This window comes from Python bivittatus, unplaced genomic scaffold, assembly GCF_059951505.1.
Source record: "Python bivittatus isolate LINGU-HERP-01145 unplaced genomic scaffold, Pbiv_v1 ctg000690_np1212, whole genome shotgun sequence".
Classification (NCBI taxonomy): domain Eukaryota; kingdom Metazoa; phylum Chordata; class Lepidosauria; order Squamata; family Pythonidae; genus Python; species Python bivittatus.
In genome coordinates this window covers 19,097,898-19,118,285 of record NW_028277096.1, presented here as the reverse complement: position 1 = coordinate 19,118,285, position 20,388 = coordinate 19,097,898, and positions in this window count along the sequence as shown.

The window sequence follows — 20,388 nt, the reverse complement described above, 5'->3', positions numbered from 1 at the left end:
GACATGAGTTGTATGCGATGCCTTAAATCTGACACTCTTAACTAATCCGGTTCAGGTGGTCCCTTTGATAGCAAGGTCAGATAATTTGAGATTCTGGCTTCAGACAGCTTGTCTCACAATGTTCCTTGGTTTCTTTTCATTTCATTTCATTCTTTTTTTTCCCTACTTATGTGCTTAGAAAACAAAAGAAGGCCCCTTTTATTTTTTTGCTAGTGATATAACCACGTAGGGACAGCTAAGGGCTACAGCTCCAAGGAGGTTATCATGCATAATCAGAAAACGAATCCAAGGAACCTATTTTCATCCTACAGAATATTTTTGGATATTTCATCTGGAAACTCAAGAATTTCCAGGACCATAAGAAATGATAGTTGAGTAGGTTCATTTTTTTAAAAGAAAGGGATTGTCAACAAGGCACCTTAAAGAGGCCAAGATCATTGCAGAATTTATACATGGCATGCATGCTCACACATATAAACGCATCCTTACTGTATTTTATGTGTGTGTACAGTAAATGCTCAATTTTACAAACTTTAATCCAACAGAGTTCGGTTTACAGATGTATAAAATTCCATTTGTTCTTTAATGTAGTGTTTTTCAAACTTGGCAACTTTAAGACGTGTGGAGTTCAACTCCCAGAATTCTGGGGAACTCTGGGAGTTGAAGTCCACACATCTTAAAGTTCCTGAGGTTGAGGAACCCTGCCGTAGTATAAAGCGGGATCTGAGAGGGGTCAGGGTGACAACCAGAAATGTGATCAAAACTCCATAATGTATGCCATAAGGCATGTAAAAAGGAGTGGGGCTTGATCACATGGACACGGCTGCTATCTTGACTCTTTTGTTCTTCTCCTATGGACACCTTGGTGGGAACTCTTTTCAAGTCTTACTTGAATTCAGTTATTTCTCTTGGCCTTGGCACTTTGTCTGTGGCAATAGAAAGTATTAACCAAAATAATTGCATAGTCTCTCTCACTACCCTCCATTCATTTATAGGTAGCTATGAACTTAAGGCATTCTTAAATTATTATTAAATGTAGATGGGATTTAAGGTATTCTAATATTGGATTTGGGCTTTGAAGAAGCAGGATAGAAAGAGTATCAATGCTTTTCAACGTTGGTGTTGGAGAAGACTCCTGAGATTCCCACTAGAGACACAAATGACCAGGCTCAAATTATCCTACTTTGGATACATTAGGTGAAGACCCAGCTCTCTGGAGAAGGCTCTGATGCTGGGGAAAATGGAAGGAAAGAGAAGAAGCAGCAAGATGGATGGACTCAGAGTAGCAATGGGGACACCGTTGGAAGACCTGAAGGGACAGGTTGGAGACAGATCATCCTGGAGAAAATCTATCCATGTGGTCACTAGGAGTGAACACTGATTTGATGGCACTTAATCAATAAATGAATTGATCAAATATTGGATGACAAACTACATTCAAGAACCATCATACATAAAAATCATTGTTCAGAAATCTTATAGAATAGCAAAAGAACTAAGAAACCATTCAGAGATTTTATGTAACGGCAGAAGAACTAAGACACATTCAGAGATCTCCAGGAATGGCCAAAAAACCTAAGTCATTGTTCCAAAATCCAGCTGTAAAGCAGAAAAGTTCCTGTTTGGGGCTCAGCCATTTCTCAGAAAGCCGCCACTTTTTCAACCCATGAGACGGGAGTTCAGCCTGGCTGCTTTTGCAGCAAAAGTCCACTTTCAGTTCAAATGGGACTTTGTGCTCAGCTGCTGGACTTCAAACACAGGGTCCCTCATTTGTCTCAGTTGGGGTGGGCTTTGAATTTGAATCTCTGCGCTGAACTCGGAGAGATGAGCTCCAGGGTCTAAACTTCAGTTCTGAATTAGCCTTAATTCATTTTTAGTTTAGTGTTAATTAGCCTGAACTACACAGCAGATTCTTTGCTGGGTCGCTCCTGATAGAATTCAGCACCCCAGCCAGAACATCTGGAGGGTGTGAGTTAAATTCTTTTGCCCAAAATTCTTCCTGATCCCTGATACATAAGATGTACAAACAAATACATGTTTGTATGAGTGTGGGTTTCTTACTACACACTTTTCTTTTTGTAATGGTATTTTTACTATGTATTGTTGGTATTTTTACAATGACAAACCTCTTCCAATTCCCAGCCTCTGCACAAATTTGGAAATAAATTTGGTTCTACTGCAGGAAAATCTCCACCCCAGTCAGTATTCCATATAGGTTGTGTTCACACAAAATGCTTAAGGAGGCTGGGTAAAATGGGTACAACATGACAACTTTGGTTAGTTTTAGCCTTAAAGGTTTTTTTTTTAATGTTTGTTTTACTGTGTTGTACAAACCCAGCTCTTTAGTTAACACTTTCACTCCAGGAGTCGGAGACTCCAGAAACAAACTGGAGTTAAGTTCCCAAGAGTTTCTCATCATGCCTCCAAGCTTTCTCATTTTTATTTAAGGAAAGAGAAAGTCCTTGGGTCACTAACCAGCAAACACAGCCTTGCTTGACCTGCTCTTAACCCCAGAAGGAAGTTACACAAACTCTTTCACACTTCGTCAAGATTGCGGCAAGGAGTTGGCCGAAACAATACAACCCCCTGTGTTTGCCTCCCTTATTAAATATCGATTAATATTTATGGAGGTTTATAAACAGTGCAGCTTGGGTTTCAAAGGGACTTAGAAATCAGATCTCTTCTCTCCCCCGCCCCCCCTTGTCCTCTTCTCCCATATATGTTTCCCCCACCACTGACCCAACTCAGGTCGCCTGCCCTCACTCTGGCCTTTTCAACAGAGCCAAGTGCCACCAGAAAAAGTTATATTTTTACAGCAGCTACAATCTAGCCAAAGTGAAGTCCTTTTAAGCCTCTGGGTTTACAAGGAATGTACTCTGTCTGTCTCTTTCACTCTACCCCATAACCCTATCCCACAACTAAAATCAGAAGAGCTCTTAATATATTACGCTAAGGTCAGCTCATAACCTGAGCAATCCCAATACAAGCTTGTATATTCAATGTCTAAGAAAACTTGTGGGATCTCAGGAGAAGCACTGGATGCAAAAAAATACTGGAGTTTTCTCCAGTATTGCTCCTGGCCTTTTGCATTGTTTAGTGGTTTGTAAAAAATTTACATAGTTTGAATTATGTTTTGAGTCCTTCATTGTTTAACAAGTTAGTTTATGGTTAGTTGTCTTGAACCTCCATGATGCAAAGATGGGATGTACATCTAAGACATCTTCATTATTATTACTATGTTATTATATTGTGTACACACAAATGCACAAAAGAACTACACAGTCCTCCTTGCCATATAACACCCAATTTAATTTTCAACATCAAGTAGAGCTGGACTTTATGGATCTAATGGCATCAGACCAAACATTAAGAGACAAAGCTGTAGAACCTGCTGAAATCAGCCAAAACAGGGAAGACAGAGTAATTCTTGGTTGCAGAACCTGATAAAGTTTCTCTCTTCAGAATAATGCTTCTCAGGTCTCCCCAGAAGAGCCTTTGTCAGAAGGTGAGTCAAACACATCTTCCAAATGTCTCAAAAACTGAGGAGGAGGATTTGGGAAGCACAGCTCCAAGCTCAGAGGGCTGAAAAGCAGACCTTATCTATGCTGGAAGAAAGACAAAGTTCCACCAAGCCTAGGGAATGCAAAAGAGGGGGTATAGAGGATGTTCCCTAAACCTGCTTGAAGAACCTCTCCATTCCTACTCATGAAGTTAAATTCTTTCTGAAGTTCATGTTGGGTCTCAGGGTATTGACTTTATACAACCTTGGTGAAGAGCTTCCAGTGCAGAAAAATGCGTCTGTATCTCAATCTTTGATTTGGCCAAGCTTCTGACCTTGTTTTGATTCACCGCAATCTTGGCTCTTGACTCTTGGGTTGGCTTTGGGCCTCATTTTTGGAATACAAGCTCAGTTGAGGCTTTAAGCTCTCACTGAACTCTGACTAAATCCTGGCTTGGTTTCAGTTTCTACTCATCAGTTTTGCTAGTGAGTTATTGGCAGTCTATGTTCTGATATAATTACTAGCTTAGTTACTCAACTGCCTAGACGTCCAGCCACAGTCTTGAATCACACCACAAGGGGCAGCCATATTCAACGTTGTAAGATCTTGGCCACCTTGTCTTTATGTGGAGAGAGCGTATAATCAAGCTTATTTTCCCAATTTAAATATTCCCCTCCCCAAGGCAAGTAAGGATGTGGAAGGAAATATTGTTTTGTAAAAAATCTGATTTTCTGTTCCCCCAAACTCATTCAGCCCTCAACAGCTGTTTGGAGGCTTTAGAAAGGATTTCAGGATATCAAATCCCTGATCTCCTATGTCAAACATAGCTTGGACCTTAGCTTGGTTTGCGCTTGACCCATGTCCAACCCTCTGGATCAATGTGCAGCTAGAAGAGCTTTCTTGAACAAACCTTGGAGTTAGGGGGCACTGAATTAAATAAAATGATATCAGCTGTCAGGGCCCTGGCACCTGGATTAACTCTTGAAAGAAAGCAAATGTTTAGTCACATGGGAAATATGATTGGGATAATCACAGCTGTTAATTGATATGTTTTCCTGAGTAACAGGGACATTCAAACAGGTGGTGAAAAAGCCTCATTTTAATTGAATTTGCTCCTTCCATCTGATACTTATATCAGGGGTGATGATGTTTCCCAGGCTGACCCACGAAGATGTGGAATGAGGCTGGACAGTGCAGGGAAAAGAGAGTATCCTGCTATTCCAGCTTGACGCCCACATCTCAGTAATATTTATTATTTGGTATCCTAGTTAGAGAGGGGAACCCAACATTTATGTTATTGTTATTGATTAAGAATATAGCAAGGCCCCTCTTGGTTCAGATAAAGCTCCACTTAGCCCAGTATCCTGAAGCCATATTGGCCACACAGATGCCACTGCAAAGTACCCAAGCAGGGTCTGTCCGTCCATCCATCCATCCATCCAGGGTCTTGAGGTAGTCATCCTCTTCCCCTTGATGCAACCCAGGAATTGGTACTTAGTGGTAAACTGCCTCTAACTTTGGGGTTCCATTCTCTACCTCAAGGATCTGTAATCTCAAAGGGGTGGTTGGTGGAAATGTTTGGAATTCTGAGGACAGGTTGTGGACAACCTGACCAAAGGGCTGGGATTTTATTGCAATGCTTTCTCTCAAATCCACCTCCCTGGATATTACAACCTACCCTTGCTTAACTATCTTTTTTTTTTTTCTTGGTCAGTGAAGATTCTGCCAACAAAACATAGAACTGGAAGCACTTGCTTCCCACAATTATTTCAAAAGAAAGTAGACTTTTAGAGACATTCTTGTGTCTGGTTTGTGATGTTTTTGCACCGATTTCATGGCTAGGTGTCCAAGGATGGGATCTTATTATTGCATCATTATCTCTATCGTGGTCTGCAGCCTCTTTAGCTCCTGATACTTCCATGAAATCTCAGAGGACCTCAAGAAGAAAGTGCTATCAAAAGTATCCCTTTATAGTTTATTTGTCTTAATTGGCGTAAGTCATCTTGACTGTGTACACCAGTGTTCCTCAACCCCCGCCACTCTAAGATGTGTGGACTTCAACTCTCAGAATTCCCCAGCCAGCCTGGCTGGCTGGGGAATTCTGGGGGTTGAAGTCCACACTTCTTAGTTTTGCCAAGGTTGAGAGATACTGGTGTACACAAACAGAAAGGTAGAATAAATAATACAATAATAAAACCACTATAACCACTGAGCCATTCAATCTTCCCCTAGAACAATGTTTCTGTCTTTTTTTAATTATAATTTTTATTAGAAATGTTTTAAACCGACAAAAAATAAACAGGGAAAAATATAGAAAACAGAATTAAGAAAAAGAAAACAGAGAGAAAAAGAGTGCAGTAAATTTTTCTTATTCAGAAAAGAAATATATAAAGAAGTGACTTCCGATCTTCCTTACAGCATTACAAACATGCTTATTATCATTCCTCCCCCATCGAGGTTACATCACATATTTAACTTCTTCCCATATTCAACCGTTTTCAATCAGCAAATCCAAAAATCGTCAAGTCATTTTTATCCATTTTCAGCAAAAAGTCCACAAAGGGCCTTAGTGTTTCTCAACCTAGGCCATTTTAAGATGTGTGGACTCCAACTCCCAGAATTCCCCAGAATCTTAAAGTGGCCCAGGTTGAGAAACACTGCCCTAGAGAAATTTGGACAAATTGTCCATCCAATTTCCAAGGCCACTGGGTGAAGTCTTTTGCATGCAACTATTTTCTACACCCAACATTATGGTTCTGACCTTTGAAATGGCCATAACCATATAAGAAGGAAGCATTAGCAAACTGGGAGAGAAAGCAGGGTGTCAAGTTTGCAGAAGGACCAAAAATGCTTAAATAAAAAAAATTCCAAGACGGGGAACATCTAATAGCTCCAAAGCAGCATTTCTGGGGAGAGAATTGTTGAGTGGGGGAAGAATGTGAAAAACAGGAAGAGAGAGAAGATGGAATGGAACACCCTGAACCGGATCATTCTGCAACATTCTGAACACGTCTCATTTCTTGCAAAGGTTCTTTGAAAGAAAGCTAAGGCAGTTAAATTGGTAGCTTGCAAGTTTGCAGGGTAGATACACTTAGGTTTTTGATGAAGTTTCCTCTCAACTTTTATAGCACGGTCTCTTCCTAAGGGCAGCACCTCCTCCCCGCTCTGCATCACCGAGCACTCGCCTTTTGCAGCTGGAAGAAACCACTTATTGAGGGAAGCGGCGTTGAACATTTATAATGCTACCCTTGACCTGAGCTGTTTGCAAGGTTGACTGAAGAGTTCAACCAACTTCAAAGAAGCCAGAGATCTAAGGTGGAAAGTGTGGGAAATATGGGGAGGGAAGGAGCAAGGATTGGAGTTTCTTGGAGGGTTCACACTTCAACCCGGTGAGGGTATTCTTTACTTTTTGAAGGGGTGCAGGAAATGAGTTAAGTGACAGGCCAAAAAGAAATGGGCAACATATCCGTCCAAGATAAGACATGAATGCAGTAGAATAATCAGGAAGATAAAATGCAATTAATGCTTAATAGGTGATGACAAAAGCCCCCTTAACTCCTCTAATTGGGCTGCTCTCCTCCTCCTCCTCCTTTTAAATAATTCCATTTCTCATAGCTCCTAAGTGCATAGCATGGGTGGGGATGATCATAAGAAAAGACTAGGGCAGTGTTTCTCAACCTTGGCAACTTTCAGATGATGGATTTCAGCTCCCAGAATTCCCCAGCCAGCCTTGCTGGGAGTTGAAGTCCACACATCTGAAAGTTCCCAAATACTGGACTAGGGACTAGATAAAACCAAGGATTCTTTTCATCCATCATCTTGTCACACAGTGGCCATCTAGGGGCATCGCAGAAGCTTACAAGCATAAACAGAAAGGAGGAGGAGGAGGAGGAGGAGGAGGAGGAGGAGGAGATTTTATGTCCTCAACTTCCAGCAGCTGGGACTGAAGGCTAGTTGCCTGTAAATCTGGAGGTAGTAAAGTGTCATCAAGGCGAGTAACATTAGTAGCTCTGATGTTTCATGAATTAAACCTGTATCCATTTGATTCAAATGACCATCCTCATTTGGGATGGCTGGGGCAGGTGACCAATGCTGTCTTTACCCAAACAGTTGCTGTCCAGCTGTATTGGACTACAGCTCCCTTTATCTTCCATCACTGTGGTCAATGAAGAAGACAATGGATGGATGGAGAAAACTACTTTAGTCCTTCATCATCAGACTTTTGTCCCTCCTTCTGTTTCCATTAAAGATTACTCCAGATTTTGTGACTGTGCTATCTTCTCTCATCGCTTTGGTTGACTGATCAGTCATACTTTGATTCTTCTTTTCCTTTGTTTTATACACCAATCTCTGCTTTGGTTATGAACCAAACCATGGCCCCAAGAAGTATTGCCCAAATCATTGTCAAAGGTGAGTGCGCTTTTGCTGAAAGTAAGAAAGCTAGCAGGTATTTCCATCTGTCATAAGTGGTGGTGCCTTCTTTTTTTAATCGCATCTCATTCTAGTGAACAATTTTGCTACTGCACTCTTCTAAAAACACCTTGGTTTCTGCTTCCTCAAAAGCCATCTTGCATAGCTTTTCCTTTGCAAAGAGAAGATTATAGGGCCATCTCTGGGAGACATTTGAAAGAATCCTGCCTGAAATTCAGGAGAGTTGGTTCCATGGGATGTAGCTCAGCAACATGGATCTTGTGGTTGGACTATAGCTCTCATTGATCCTGAGCACAGGCTATGTTGGCTGGTGGAAATTGCAGGGAGCCATATGTCCCTTGATCTTGATATAGACCAGGGATGGCCTGTTTGTAGCCGGTGAGCAGTTTGTGGTCTATCAACACCCATTTTGTCTCTTAAACCTCCAGATCACCCACAATGCAAAAAAGAATGAATAGTTCTGCAGTCACCCAAGGGGTGTTTGACATCCGAAAAAGTTCAGAACTAGATAGGCCAATAATCTAACTCAGTAGTATCTGGCAGTCAGTCTAGTTCATGAGAACTAGTTGTTCATTTATTTCTTGAGCTTCTTCCTGAGGTCATTATGTGGAGTCCTTGGTGCTCTCTGAGCTTGGTTGTTTGATTGTCGATGTTTCATGACCCAACTAGGTAACACCATCAGTGCTAGTGAATGTGGAGTTTGCTCCCTGCTTATATACAGTCAAGCAGTCAAGTACAGTCAGGTCCAGAAATATTGGGACATCGACACAATTCTAACATCTTTGGCTCTATACACCACCACAATGGATTTGAAATGAAACAAACACAATGTGCGTTAACTGCAGACTGTCAGCTTTAATTTGAGGGTATGTACATCCAACTCAAGTGAACGGTGTAGGAATTACAACAGTTTGCATATGTGCCTCCCACTTGTTAAGGGACCAAAAGTAATGGGACAATTGGCTTCTCAGCTGTTCCATGGCCAGGTGTGTGATATCCCTTCAGTACCCCAATTACAATGTGCAGATAAAAGGCCCAGAGTTCATTTCAAGTGTGCTATTTGCATTTGGAATCTGTTGCTGTCAACTCTCAAGATGAGATCCAAAGAGCTGTCACTATCAGTGAAGCAAGCCATCATTAGGCTGAAGAAACAAAACAAACCCATCAGAGAGATAGCAAGAACATTAGGCGTGGCCAAAACAACTGTTTGGAACATTCTCAAAAAGAAGGAATGCACCGGTAAGCTCACCAACACCAAAAGACCCGGGAGACAATGGAAAACAACCGTAGTGGATGACCGAAGAATTCGTTCCCTGGTGAAGAAAACACCCTTCACAACAGTTGGCCAGATCAAGAACACTCTCCAGGAGGTAGGTGTATGTGTGTCAAAGTCAACAATCAAAAGAAGACTTCACCAGAGTGAATACAGAGGGTTCACCACAAGATGTAAACCATTGGTGAGCCTCAAAAACAGGAAGGCCAGATTAGAGTTTGCCAAACGACATCTAAAAAACCCTTCACAGTTCTGGAACAACATCCTATGGACAGATGAGACCAAGATCAACTTGTACCAGAGTGATGGGAAGAGAAGAGTATGGAGAAGGAAAGGAACTGCTCATGATCCTAAGCATACCACCTCATCAGTGAAGCATGGTGGTGGTAGTGTCATGGGGTGGGCATGTATGGCTGCCAATGGAACTGGTTCTCTTGTATTTATTGATGATGTGATTGCTGACAAAAGCAGCAGGATGAATTCTGCAGTGTTTCGGGCAATATTATCTGCTCACATTCAGCCAAATGCTGCAGAACTCATTGGACGGCGCTTCACAGTATGACCCAAAGCATACTGCAAAAGCAACCAAAGAGTGTTTGAAGGGACAGAAGTGGAATGTTATGCAATGGCCAAGTCAATCACCTGACCTGAATCCCATTGAGCATGCATTTCACTTGCTGAAGACAAAACTGAAGGGAAAATGCCCCAAGAACAAGCAGGAACTGAAGACAGTTGCAGTAGAGGCCTGGCAGAGCATCACCAGGGATGAAACCCAGCATCTGGTGATGTCTATGCATTCCAGACTTCAGGCTGTGATTGACTGCAACGGATTTGCAACCAAGTATTAAAAAGGGAAAGTTTGATGTATGATTATTATTCTGTCCCATTACTTTTGGTCCCTTAACAAATGGGAGGCACATATGCAAACTGTTGTAATTCCTACACCGTTCACCTGAGTTGGATGTACATACCCTCAAATTAAAGCTGACAGTCTGCAGTTAATGCACATTGTGTTTGTTTCATTCCAAATCCATTGTGGTGGTGTATAGAGCCAAAGATGTTAGAATTGTGTCGATGTCCCAATATTTCTGGACCTGACTGTATATACAATCAAGAAGACAAACAACCAAGCAGAAAACAATATCCTAATTGTGATGGAATGGAAGTATGAAGGCCAGACTCAGGGAGAAAAACGTTTTCTTTCATCTCCTGAGGCGCAAGGGAAAGATAAGAGGATGAAACTGGCACCTCCCTGAGGAATTCACAACGTTGTGGCTGGCATTACTTGGGAGCTGGGGTTTCAGTCTGGGAAGATTCTTGCTAGAGGTTGTAGCTAATAAACATTGCTGGACTGAATTTACATGGTCTCTTGGAGCTCCTTGGGCTAGGCCTGACATCAATCTTCCCAGACTCAAACCCCAGCTCCCAAGTAATGCCAGCCACAACATTGTGAATTCCTCAGGGAGGTGCCAATCTCATCCTCTTATCTTTCCCTCGCGCCTCAGGAGATGAAAGAAAACGTTTTTCTCCCTGAGTCTGGCCTTCATACTTCCATTTCATCACACTAATCAAGGAACTACCAAGGAGAAAATATCCCCACCAACACTGGCAAGGCAACCTACTGTATATAAACAGGGAGAAACTCCCACACTCCCTTGGCCTGATGATGTTACCTAGTTGGGTCATGAAACGTCTGCAAGCAAACCACCAAGCTCAGAGAGCATCAAGGACTCCACAGTCCAACCCTGAGCTACAGATATTCTCTTCTGTTGAGGTCATTATGCTGGATCCTGGTCCTGAGGCTGTACATTGGCAAAGGAGCCCTTTGTAGGCTGTGCCGTTTGGCATCATTGTGCTTTTCTTAGACCGTAAAAGAGCCTTCCGTCCCCATATAGTTGATTTTGAAGCTGGGGAGTGCATAGGCAATCTTCTGTGCCTCAGGATGAATGGAAGTGGATTGTTATTACAGAGGTGTGTGTGCATACAGATTTTAGTAAGGTGATGTGGTTCTGTTACAACAGCAGCAGCAAGGGGGAGAGGAGAAGCTGGAACCGGTTCTTCAAATCAGCTGCTGCCATACCTAGTAGGATGGAGAAGGGAGTCATCTTGTCCTTCACTTCACCAAACAGCCAAATTTCTTTAGTTCTCCTTTCTTGTCTTCAAAAGGGTTCCTCAAATTTCAGAGTTGGATTCAGAATTTCACTTACACTAAGGGATTTGACCAGATTCCAACCAACAACGTGGTGGCTTCAGCTTTAGAGCAGAGAAGTCTGAATGAGCCCAACAGGCCGCCCAGACAGGAATGTGTCATCATTAGGTTGTTTGTATTCCCTCGAGACCTCCAGGCCAAGCTGCACACACTCAAGCAGAACTAGAATGACTCTGAGAAGCTCCCAAGAACCTCCAAGAATTTTGAATGAATAATATTTACAGAAGAAAGTGAGGAAGCCATAACCAAAAGAACATTGGCAACTGCAGAGATTCCAAAACGTGTTAGAGAAATGAGGTTCAATGCTTTTTTTGTTTTGTCCCCCCCACCCCATCCTACATTGCCCCCCACTTTTGAAGGAGCTGGCCTGTTTCCACCTGTCCTTTGTGTTTTCAACAGATTTCTTATCTTTTTTAACTGACAGTGTGAAAACTAACTCTCACACTAAGATTGCATTGCTGCAATTTCATATAATCGTTTACTTCTGAAAATTGCTGGAGAACTGTGGTTTAAGATGGAAAAGGTTAGAGCTACCAGATTTGGGCTGCAAATTGTCAGAGGACCACCAGATGGCAGGAAAAGGCACAGAAAATTCTACCTTCTGCTATCATCTAGTGGTGATATGGATTTTTGCAACCTACTTCTGGAAGCTCTGGACAAGGTCATTTAAATATTGATTTGTATGTGTAATACTGGTTGGCTTTTTATAGTTTTTATTATTGTTGATCGCACAGTCAGCCAGTTGGGGTGGAGAAAATGTGTCAGAAGGGACCCTCCCTAGTTTTCTGGAACGTAAAGGCAGGGGAGGGGGAAGTGCTTTCTGACTTGCAAGATTCTGTGAATGAAGTACTCATTTTTTATTATTATAATATAATATTATTATTTTGGTACTCATGTTTTTGGTCCAGACTCCCTTGAAGGCTGACACCTTCTCTCTTTAATAGTCTTGATTTTGGTTTAGACACGGTTCCAACCAGCAGCATCCATGAGGGAAGGGTCAACAAAGGCAAGATGGCGGCTTCAACACTGAGGCACGTAAAAAAGCAGGGAGCTTCAGTTGCAACACTGTGCCCACCATCTTGCAGATGCTGCAAACGCCACTGGTTCCAAATCCTTTTTATGTCCCACCATTTTTGCTTTATTCCAGGGCACTGCCCAGAACAGGCTCGAGAGACAACGAATTCCCCGTTCTTCCCCCAGCTGAAGCTTCTTCATGCAACCTTTTACGCTCCAAACCTGAACCAGGAAAGGTCTTGCAAAGTGACAGCCCACGGTGCCCGTCTCCCACCACGATTTTTGTGTGGTCTTAGTGGAGGCAAAGGGACTCTTCTCCATCTTAGAGAGGGGCTGTTTCATTTCCAAAGTTCTGCCCCGCGCAAAGGGGGCTGTTGCTTTTCGCTCTCCATTCCAGTGTCATCCTGACCCAAAATAGGAATGTTGTAAGAGGAGAGCTGTGTTAGTGGCAAAAAAGGCAGGAGCCCGGGTGGACCTTTTCCCACCGACACATTTTATTAAAAGGCATAATCTTTCGGAAGCTGCTGCTCGCTTCATCCGATGCACAGAGCAACAGCTTCCGAAAGATTATGCCTTTTAATAAAATTTAAAAGCGGAATGCACGGCCTTTCAGTCCTGCCCATCGCTGACCCCTGGCCAAAGGGACAATCGAGGCAACGCATTTTGTCAAGCGGCCATTGCTTTTCCCCGGCTAAAGCGCAGCTTCGAAGCCCAACGCGGGAGCGAGAGTGGGAAGAAATGGGGGGCAATTGCAGCGAGCCGGAGCAGGCAAAATTGAACGGCCTCTGCAGCGCTTCAATGCAATCGCTGATCTAATCGTCGGGCTGCAGGTAGCCGTGGGCCGCCTTCCCCCGCACGAAGCGCTGGCCTTTTTCTTCCCTCTATTGTGGCCCGAGCCGCTCTTTCAGAAAGCAGCAATCAATAAAGCTCTTCCAGCTTTCCATCTCTCACCCTCCCCCCCAAGGTGGCGTTTTTGGGGGGCATGGGGCGGAGGGGGGCAAAGGGTTGTCACTCAGAGGCGGCGGCGAGCAATCCCTGACACGCCGGGCGGACAGTATCGATCCGCCCGTCCGTTGCGCCAAAGGACAAATAGAAATCATTTATCTGTCTGGGCTCCCCAACCGCCGAAAGACAAAAGCGCTGGCCGGCCGGCCCTGACAAGCGGGGGGCCCCGGAGGCATTAGCGGGAGGTCAAGTTCAGAGGTCAAAGGTCAAGCGGGTTGTCATGGCTTGCTCGCAGCCCACAGCGGGGAGGGAAACAGCTGCTTCTGATTAGCCCCCCCTGCCTCCCTGGGAAAGGGGGGGAGGAGGAGGAGGAGGAGGAGGGGCCCCAGGGTGTGGGGTGCAGGTGTGGGGCCCAGGTGGAGGTGCGCACGGCAGGTGGAGATGGCCAGTGGGTGGGAAGCCCCGCCAAGTTTGGAGACTCCTCGGGTAGCCAGGAGCCCATGGGGGGGCACCTTCAAGCAGGGCTATGCAAGCAGCGGCCAAGGTCAGCCCCCCTTTGTTTTTTTATTGGCCATATTTCAATATTTTATTTTTAAAATTTTATTATGGATTTATTATTCCTTTCTTATTCTTTTACTATCATTCAGTATTCAGCATGTCGAGCTGGCTCCGACTCTCCCCTGTCTTTCTGCTACCATCGTTTTTTCCAGGTTTTAATTGGCTTTAATGGTTGGATTTTATGATTGTTAGTTTGTGGTTTAATTGGATACACCGCCAGTTACATGCAAGTGAGATGGGCGGCCGTATAAATTCAATAAATAATAATAATAATAATAATTATTATTATTATTATTATTATTATTATTATGATTCATGTGCTCCATTTTTTAATTTATTGGCAATATTTATAGCTGGCCCCAATCCTCCACCACCACTACCACCACCACCAGCTCCTCCTCCTCCTCCTTCTTCTTCTTCTTCTTCTTCTTCTTCTTCTTCTTCTTCTTCTTCTTCTTCTTCTTCTTATTATTATTATTATTATTATTATTATTATTATTATTATATTGGCTGGGGGATTCTGGGAGTTGAAGTCCACACTCCTTCAAGTTGGCAGGCTTGAGAAACACTGGTCTAGATGGATTATTATCCTGACCTAACCACAGGGGTTACCACATGGGGTCACGAAGAGTCGGACACGACTTAACGACTAAACAACAACAACCACCACAGGGGGGTCTGCAGGCTATGGTCAAAAAAGTCAAGATGGCAGCCACAACAGTACGATTGAAGTCCCACCTGGTTTTTATGTGTGACTCAGCGTCCCCGTGGCACTGTTGTGGCCTCCATCTTGATTTTCTTCACCACACCTGCCGATACCTCTGTACAGCTGAGCAGCGAAGTTGTCCAGATGTTTTTCTAACAGTTTGGAGTTCAGTTTGATGAAAGAGAATTTGCTTTACAAATTCCTTCAAGGAGAAGAGAATCTGGAAAAAAAATTCTTATGGGTGGAGTGTGGCGTTCTTGCCCTTCATTCGTGCAAAGGTGATGCAAAGGTTAGTTAACAAAGCGGTCAAAGGGCATTGGAAAATATCCTTTTTTGTACAATCTTGTCTCCAGAGCTCTGCAGATCCCTTTGCTTCCCATCAGAAGCATCTACGGGGAGGGCCGGTGTCAAAAAAGGCAAGATGGCCGCCCCAATTTGCCTGTTAAAAAAAGGGGCACAAACTTAGATCATGCAGCTGAGGCTTTTCCAAGACTCTTCTCAACTGCTTTGCTGCTAGGAGGGAGTCTGCCCTTAAGGAATTAAGGAAAAATTCTTCTTTTCCTCTAGAAATACGTCTTCCATCGTCTTGCCTGTAAACATGGGGAAATTCAAACTGGCAGTGGTGTTCGGCTGTAATTAAACAAGTAGAAGGCATTTTTTCCTGAAGTCGGGGATAATTGACTCTTCTTTACAAATGTGTATATACACTCATATCCTATATCCTTCTAGCAAACGGCTAAAGGATCTGGGTATGTTTAGTCTACAGAAGAGATGATTGAGGAGCAATAGGAAAGCAATCTTTAACTATCGGAAGGATTGTCTCACAGAAGAAGGAGTGAACTTCTTCTCTGTGGCCCCAGATGGCAGGACCATCAGCAGTGCTTAAAACTATATGGAAATAGATTCAGGCCGGATGTCAGGCGGGACTTAGAATAGGTTGCCACATGAAGTGGTGAGTCCTCGTTCACTGGAGATCTTCAGGCAGACTAAACGGTCCTCTGTCACGAATGATGCTCTAGTGCAGTGTTTTTCAACCTCAGCCACGTAAAATGTATGGACTTCAACTCCCAGAATTCTGGGAGTTGAAGTCCATACATCTTAAAGTTGAATTGTCCTCTATCAAGTATCTAAGCCAGCGTTTCTCAATCTTGGCGACTTTAAGATGTGTGGACTTCAACTCCCAGAATTCCCCAGCCAGCTGGCTGGGGAATTCTGGGAGTTGAAGTCCATACATCTTAAAATGGCTGAGGTTGAGAAACACCACCCTAGTGGATCCTGCCCTAAGCAGCGGGTTGGATTTGATGCTTTACTGAGTGCTAAAGTGGTATCATCAGGAGGCATTCCAGATTAAGAGATTTCCTCAAGTTTTGGGAGCAACCAGATTATTTTTGCTGATCTATTTATTTATTTAGCAAACGTACATGGCCGCCCATCTCACATAACGTGACTCATGGTCATGGCCAAACATAGCAACCATTAAAGTGACATAACCCATCTTAAAAGACTGACCGTGAATCAAAATCAAAACATGAAATAGCCAAGATCGCGGGAGAATACCAATCACTTAACATCATAGAACCACCTTGCAGGCTCTCCGTGGGATTTGAAGGCCTGTTGAAAAAAACATGTTTTAAGGGATTTCTGGAAGGTCACTGGGGTTGGGGCTAATCTGACCTCGGGGGGATGATGTTCCTCAGGGCGGGTGCCATGGCAGAAAAGGCCCCTCTCCTGGGCCCCAGCAGATGGAACTTCTTAGCAGACGAGACCCGCAACATGCCTCTCCTGCTGGACCTGATGGGACAGGCAGGTGTAACTGGGGAGAGGTGGTCCCTCACATAACCCGGCCCCAGGCCATGTAGGGCTTTAAAGGTCAAAACCAGCACCTTGAATTGCACCCGGAAGCAAACTGGCAGCCAATGCAGAGTATAATGGGTGTCCTCCTAGGGGTACACATCTCTACGCAGCCGCACTCTGCACCAGCTGAAGCTTCCAGATGGTCTTCAGGGGGAGCCATGTGTAGAGTGTAGTCCAGTAATCTACTCTGGAGGTGACCAGGGTGTGAGTAACTATGAGTAGAGCTTCATGGTGCAGGAAACAGCACAACTGGCACACAACATGAAGCTGTGCAAAGGCCTTCCTAGCCAGGACTGCCACCTGCTCCTCAAGCAGGAGAAGGACCCCCAGATTGTGCACTGGGTCTGGGGTAGTGTCACCCCATCCAGTACCAAGATAGTAAAGGTGCAGATCCAGAAGACCCAAAAACCCAGAACGACTCAGTCTTGCCACGGTTCAGCTGAAGCCTGTTGTTCCCCTCCAGATTATATCATAATGGTAGGTCGCACAGTCAGCCAGACGTTTAGACTGGATTTGGCATTTTTATCCACCCCTTCGAGTCCTTCCCAAGGACCTGGGATAGGCAGACGTTGTTGTTTGATGGTTATTATTATCACTATTATTATTCTTCATAAGGATGGGCCAGATGCAAAGATACAGCAAGGAGGCTGAGCATGCCCAATAGCCAAAGTAGATCTGATTAACAGTTCTAGGAAAAAAGGGTGGAGTTAAAATAATGTGTTTGAGAGGAGCGCATAGCTGGCAGGTTAGAACCAGAGTTCTCCCCATGGCAATGTTGTGTAGCACCTTCCATTTGTAAGCCCCATTGCACAATTATCTCATAAAATGTAGGGCTGGGTTGCCCCAATAATAGGTTACAAATCACTGCCCACTGTATAAAGGAAAATCACATGCTCCTTCTTGGTGAGACACCATTAGATGAGAGAGTTCTCCAACCTTTGAATTGTCCTCTATCAAGTATATAAGCCAGCATTTCTCAACCTTGGCAACTTTAAGATGTGTGGACTTCAACTCCACAACGCTGATCTAAGCCTAGAACCCCGTTCACATCCAGCCGTACCAGACAAGTTTCTAGAGTTAAAGAAAAAGCTTTTTTAAAGCTTAAACAGTGATGCTCTGACCATTAGCAACCACATCATTTCCTTCGCTCAAAAGCCATCCCAGCCTTCATGCTGACTGCCAACTTCTGCACTAACTTAGCTACCATCTGTGATATACAATAGATTTGAAAGTTGGCTTTGGGAAATTACCCCATCAGAAGCCAACTTGCCCTGTCCATCAGTCTGGACTGGATTGGCATAGCCCATGACATGAGAGTGACAGAGACAGGTTGGAGTGGATTTTTTTTAGAGGGAGAGAGAGAGAAAGAACGGTGAGAATGCGAGAGCCTGGAGAACTTTCTACCCAGAATTCCCTGGGCTAAGCCCTATCAGTCAATCTTAAGGCTAATTCATGTCAGTGCTTGTTCCCTATCTCTCTGAGTCTCCAGCGGAAGGTTGATAAAATTGAAGTGAAAATGAAGTTGGAGGCACAGGAGGATAGGAGCAACAATAGTGCATCGAAATAGATTTCTAGGCCTAATACACCGTATGGAGCACCGGGGTCTTTGGTGACCTTGACAACGTCCTTGGGAAAAAAAGAGAGAGAGTGGGAGGGAGGGAAAGGAGGCATTTGTATTTATAAAAAGACATTTAAGTAAAACACTCAATTTACTATGCTGGATACTGAATGAGAGCCGTCTAGCTGAGATTTGTTTTGCGTCGGCTGCTTACATTGGAGTCCATATGTTTGATGAGAACGCTATCCATCTTCTATGCAAAATGAAAGCTTGTTGGAGTCGTAATTGATTGGCGTCCCCATTACCTACAGGACTCAAATGAGGATTTTGCCCCTGTGGCAGAAGGGTTTCACTGCCGTACAATGTTGCAGCTAAAGACAATCTTTGAAAAGGGACAGGCAAGGTTTGTGATCAGGGCCCGCACTTTGACTACGTCGATATTTTTATCTCTCTGATTTTTTTCCAGAAAGATATTTTGGCAACATTACAGGGGCTGCGTCACAGCCAATGACAGCCAGCAGCCACCCTTGGTGGGTCTCCAAAAATGCTAAGCAGGCTCAGACCTGGTTAGTGCTTGGATGGAAAACCATTAGGTAATTCTAGGACTGAGGTTAGACTCAGGACTCAAACAAACATCCAGAAGGAAGCAGTGACAACCACTTCCGTACGGTGGCCAAGCGGACAACACGGAGGGATCTATAAGAGTCACCTGGAGTCAAGCTGGATTTCACTTGTTAGCTTCATCTTTTTGCAGGGACGTTGTAACATTTGGAGAAAGTAGGGAGTATAAGGGGTAAAATAGCTTTTGAACCCCCTGTTTAGTCCTTTATTTTTGCAACAATAGGATTCCAGTGCAGGAAATTGATTCTTATTGCCATATTTCATATGTGATCTGGGAGGTCAATGGATGGACCAGATGTAGTCTACAGGTGGTCCATCTCCAGCTTAAAAGAAACACTTATGGTTAAGCCATGGGATCTGGGGGGGGGGGGTGTCAAAAAATTCAGTACATAAAAAGGAGTCAGGCCTTCATTGTGGCTGCCATCTTGATTTTTTGACCCCCTCCCTAACCTCTCCCCAAATGTCCTCTTTTGTTAAATTAGAAGCAGACAGCTCTATATATCCCTGTGCCAGGTCACTGAGGGCTGTAGAAATCAGCACAAGGAGAAGCTATATACCGTATATTATCCTACTTTGCACACATGATGCGAAGACCCAGCTCTCTGGAGAAGGCTCTAATGCTGGGAAAGGCGGAAGGAAAGAGAAGGAGAGGATGACCAGCAGCAAGATGGATGGGGACAGATCCTCCTGGAGAAAATCTATCTGCGTAGTTGTTAAGAATCAACACTGACTTGATGGCATATAATCAATCAATCAATCAATGTGAAGACTCAGCTCTCTGGAAAAGGCTCTGATGCTGGGAAAGGTGGAAGGAAAGAGAAGAAGAGGACAACCAGCAGAAGGTGGAGGGACTCAGCTACAGTGGTGATGGGGCCATCGCTGGGAGACCTGAAGGACTAGGTTAGGGACATTATCATGGAGAAGACCTATCTATGTGATTGCTAAGAGTTGACACCAACTGGATGGCACATAATAAAATTATATATATAGACAAGGATGAAAGACTCTTCATAAGCACTCTTTCCAAGTGATCTTGAACTATAGTTTTTGACCAAAGTGTTACCAAAACCAAACCTTTGGAGACGCTTTGCCCTATTGTCCTTTATTCCTTCCTGCCCTCCCTTTGCATTCTTTTATTCCCTGTCTTGCCTGTCACCTTCCATCCCACCATGTCCCTCTCTTCCTCCCTTCCTCTTTCCATGCTCTTCTTCTAGCTTTCAGCCTTCCCTTCCTCCTTTCTTTTTCTGTTGTGTTTCCCCATCAGCCACCCCCTTAGATCAAGGTTCCTCAACCTTGGCAACTTTAAGACGTGTGGACTTCAACTTCCAGAATTCCCCAGCTGGCCAAGGTTGAGGAACCCTGCCTTAGATAATATATTTGGGTGGGTGTCCTGTTCTTCCTGTCCAGCGCATAGTAAATGGGCTGACCGAGTTCCCTGGTTTGTTCATCGGCTAACGAAGTCCATGCAAAGTATCAGTCTAACTCTGACTGACAGTGAAGGCATTACGGGCACACAATGTTTGAGTCTTGGCCACCATTGGACAGAGAAGGTAGGGGACAATGAGTTTCTTTCTGGGTTTCCCTTTTTATCATGTTCAGTTGTGGAGGTTAATTCTGGCTTTAGTGGGTACCCAAGGAGGGCAACTAGAGGGGCATCAACATTTTCAAGAGAAAGGATGACAGCTCCATGCGAATGCCTCGGAACCCAGTTGGAGAACA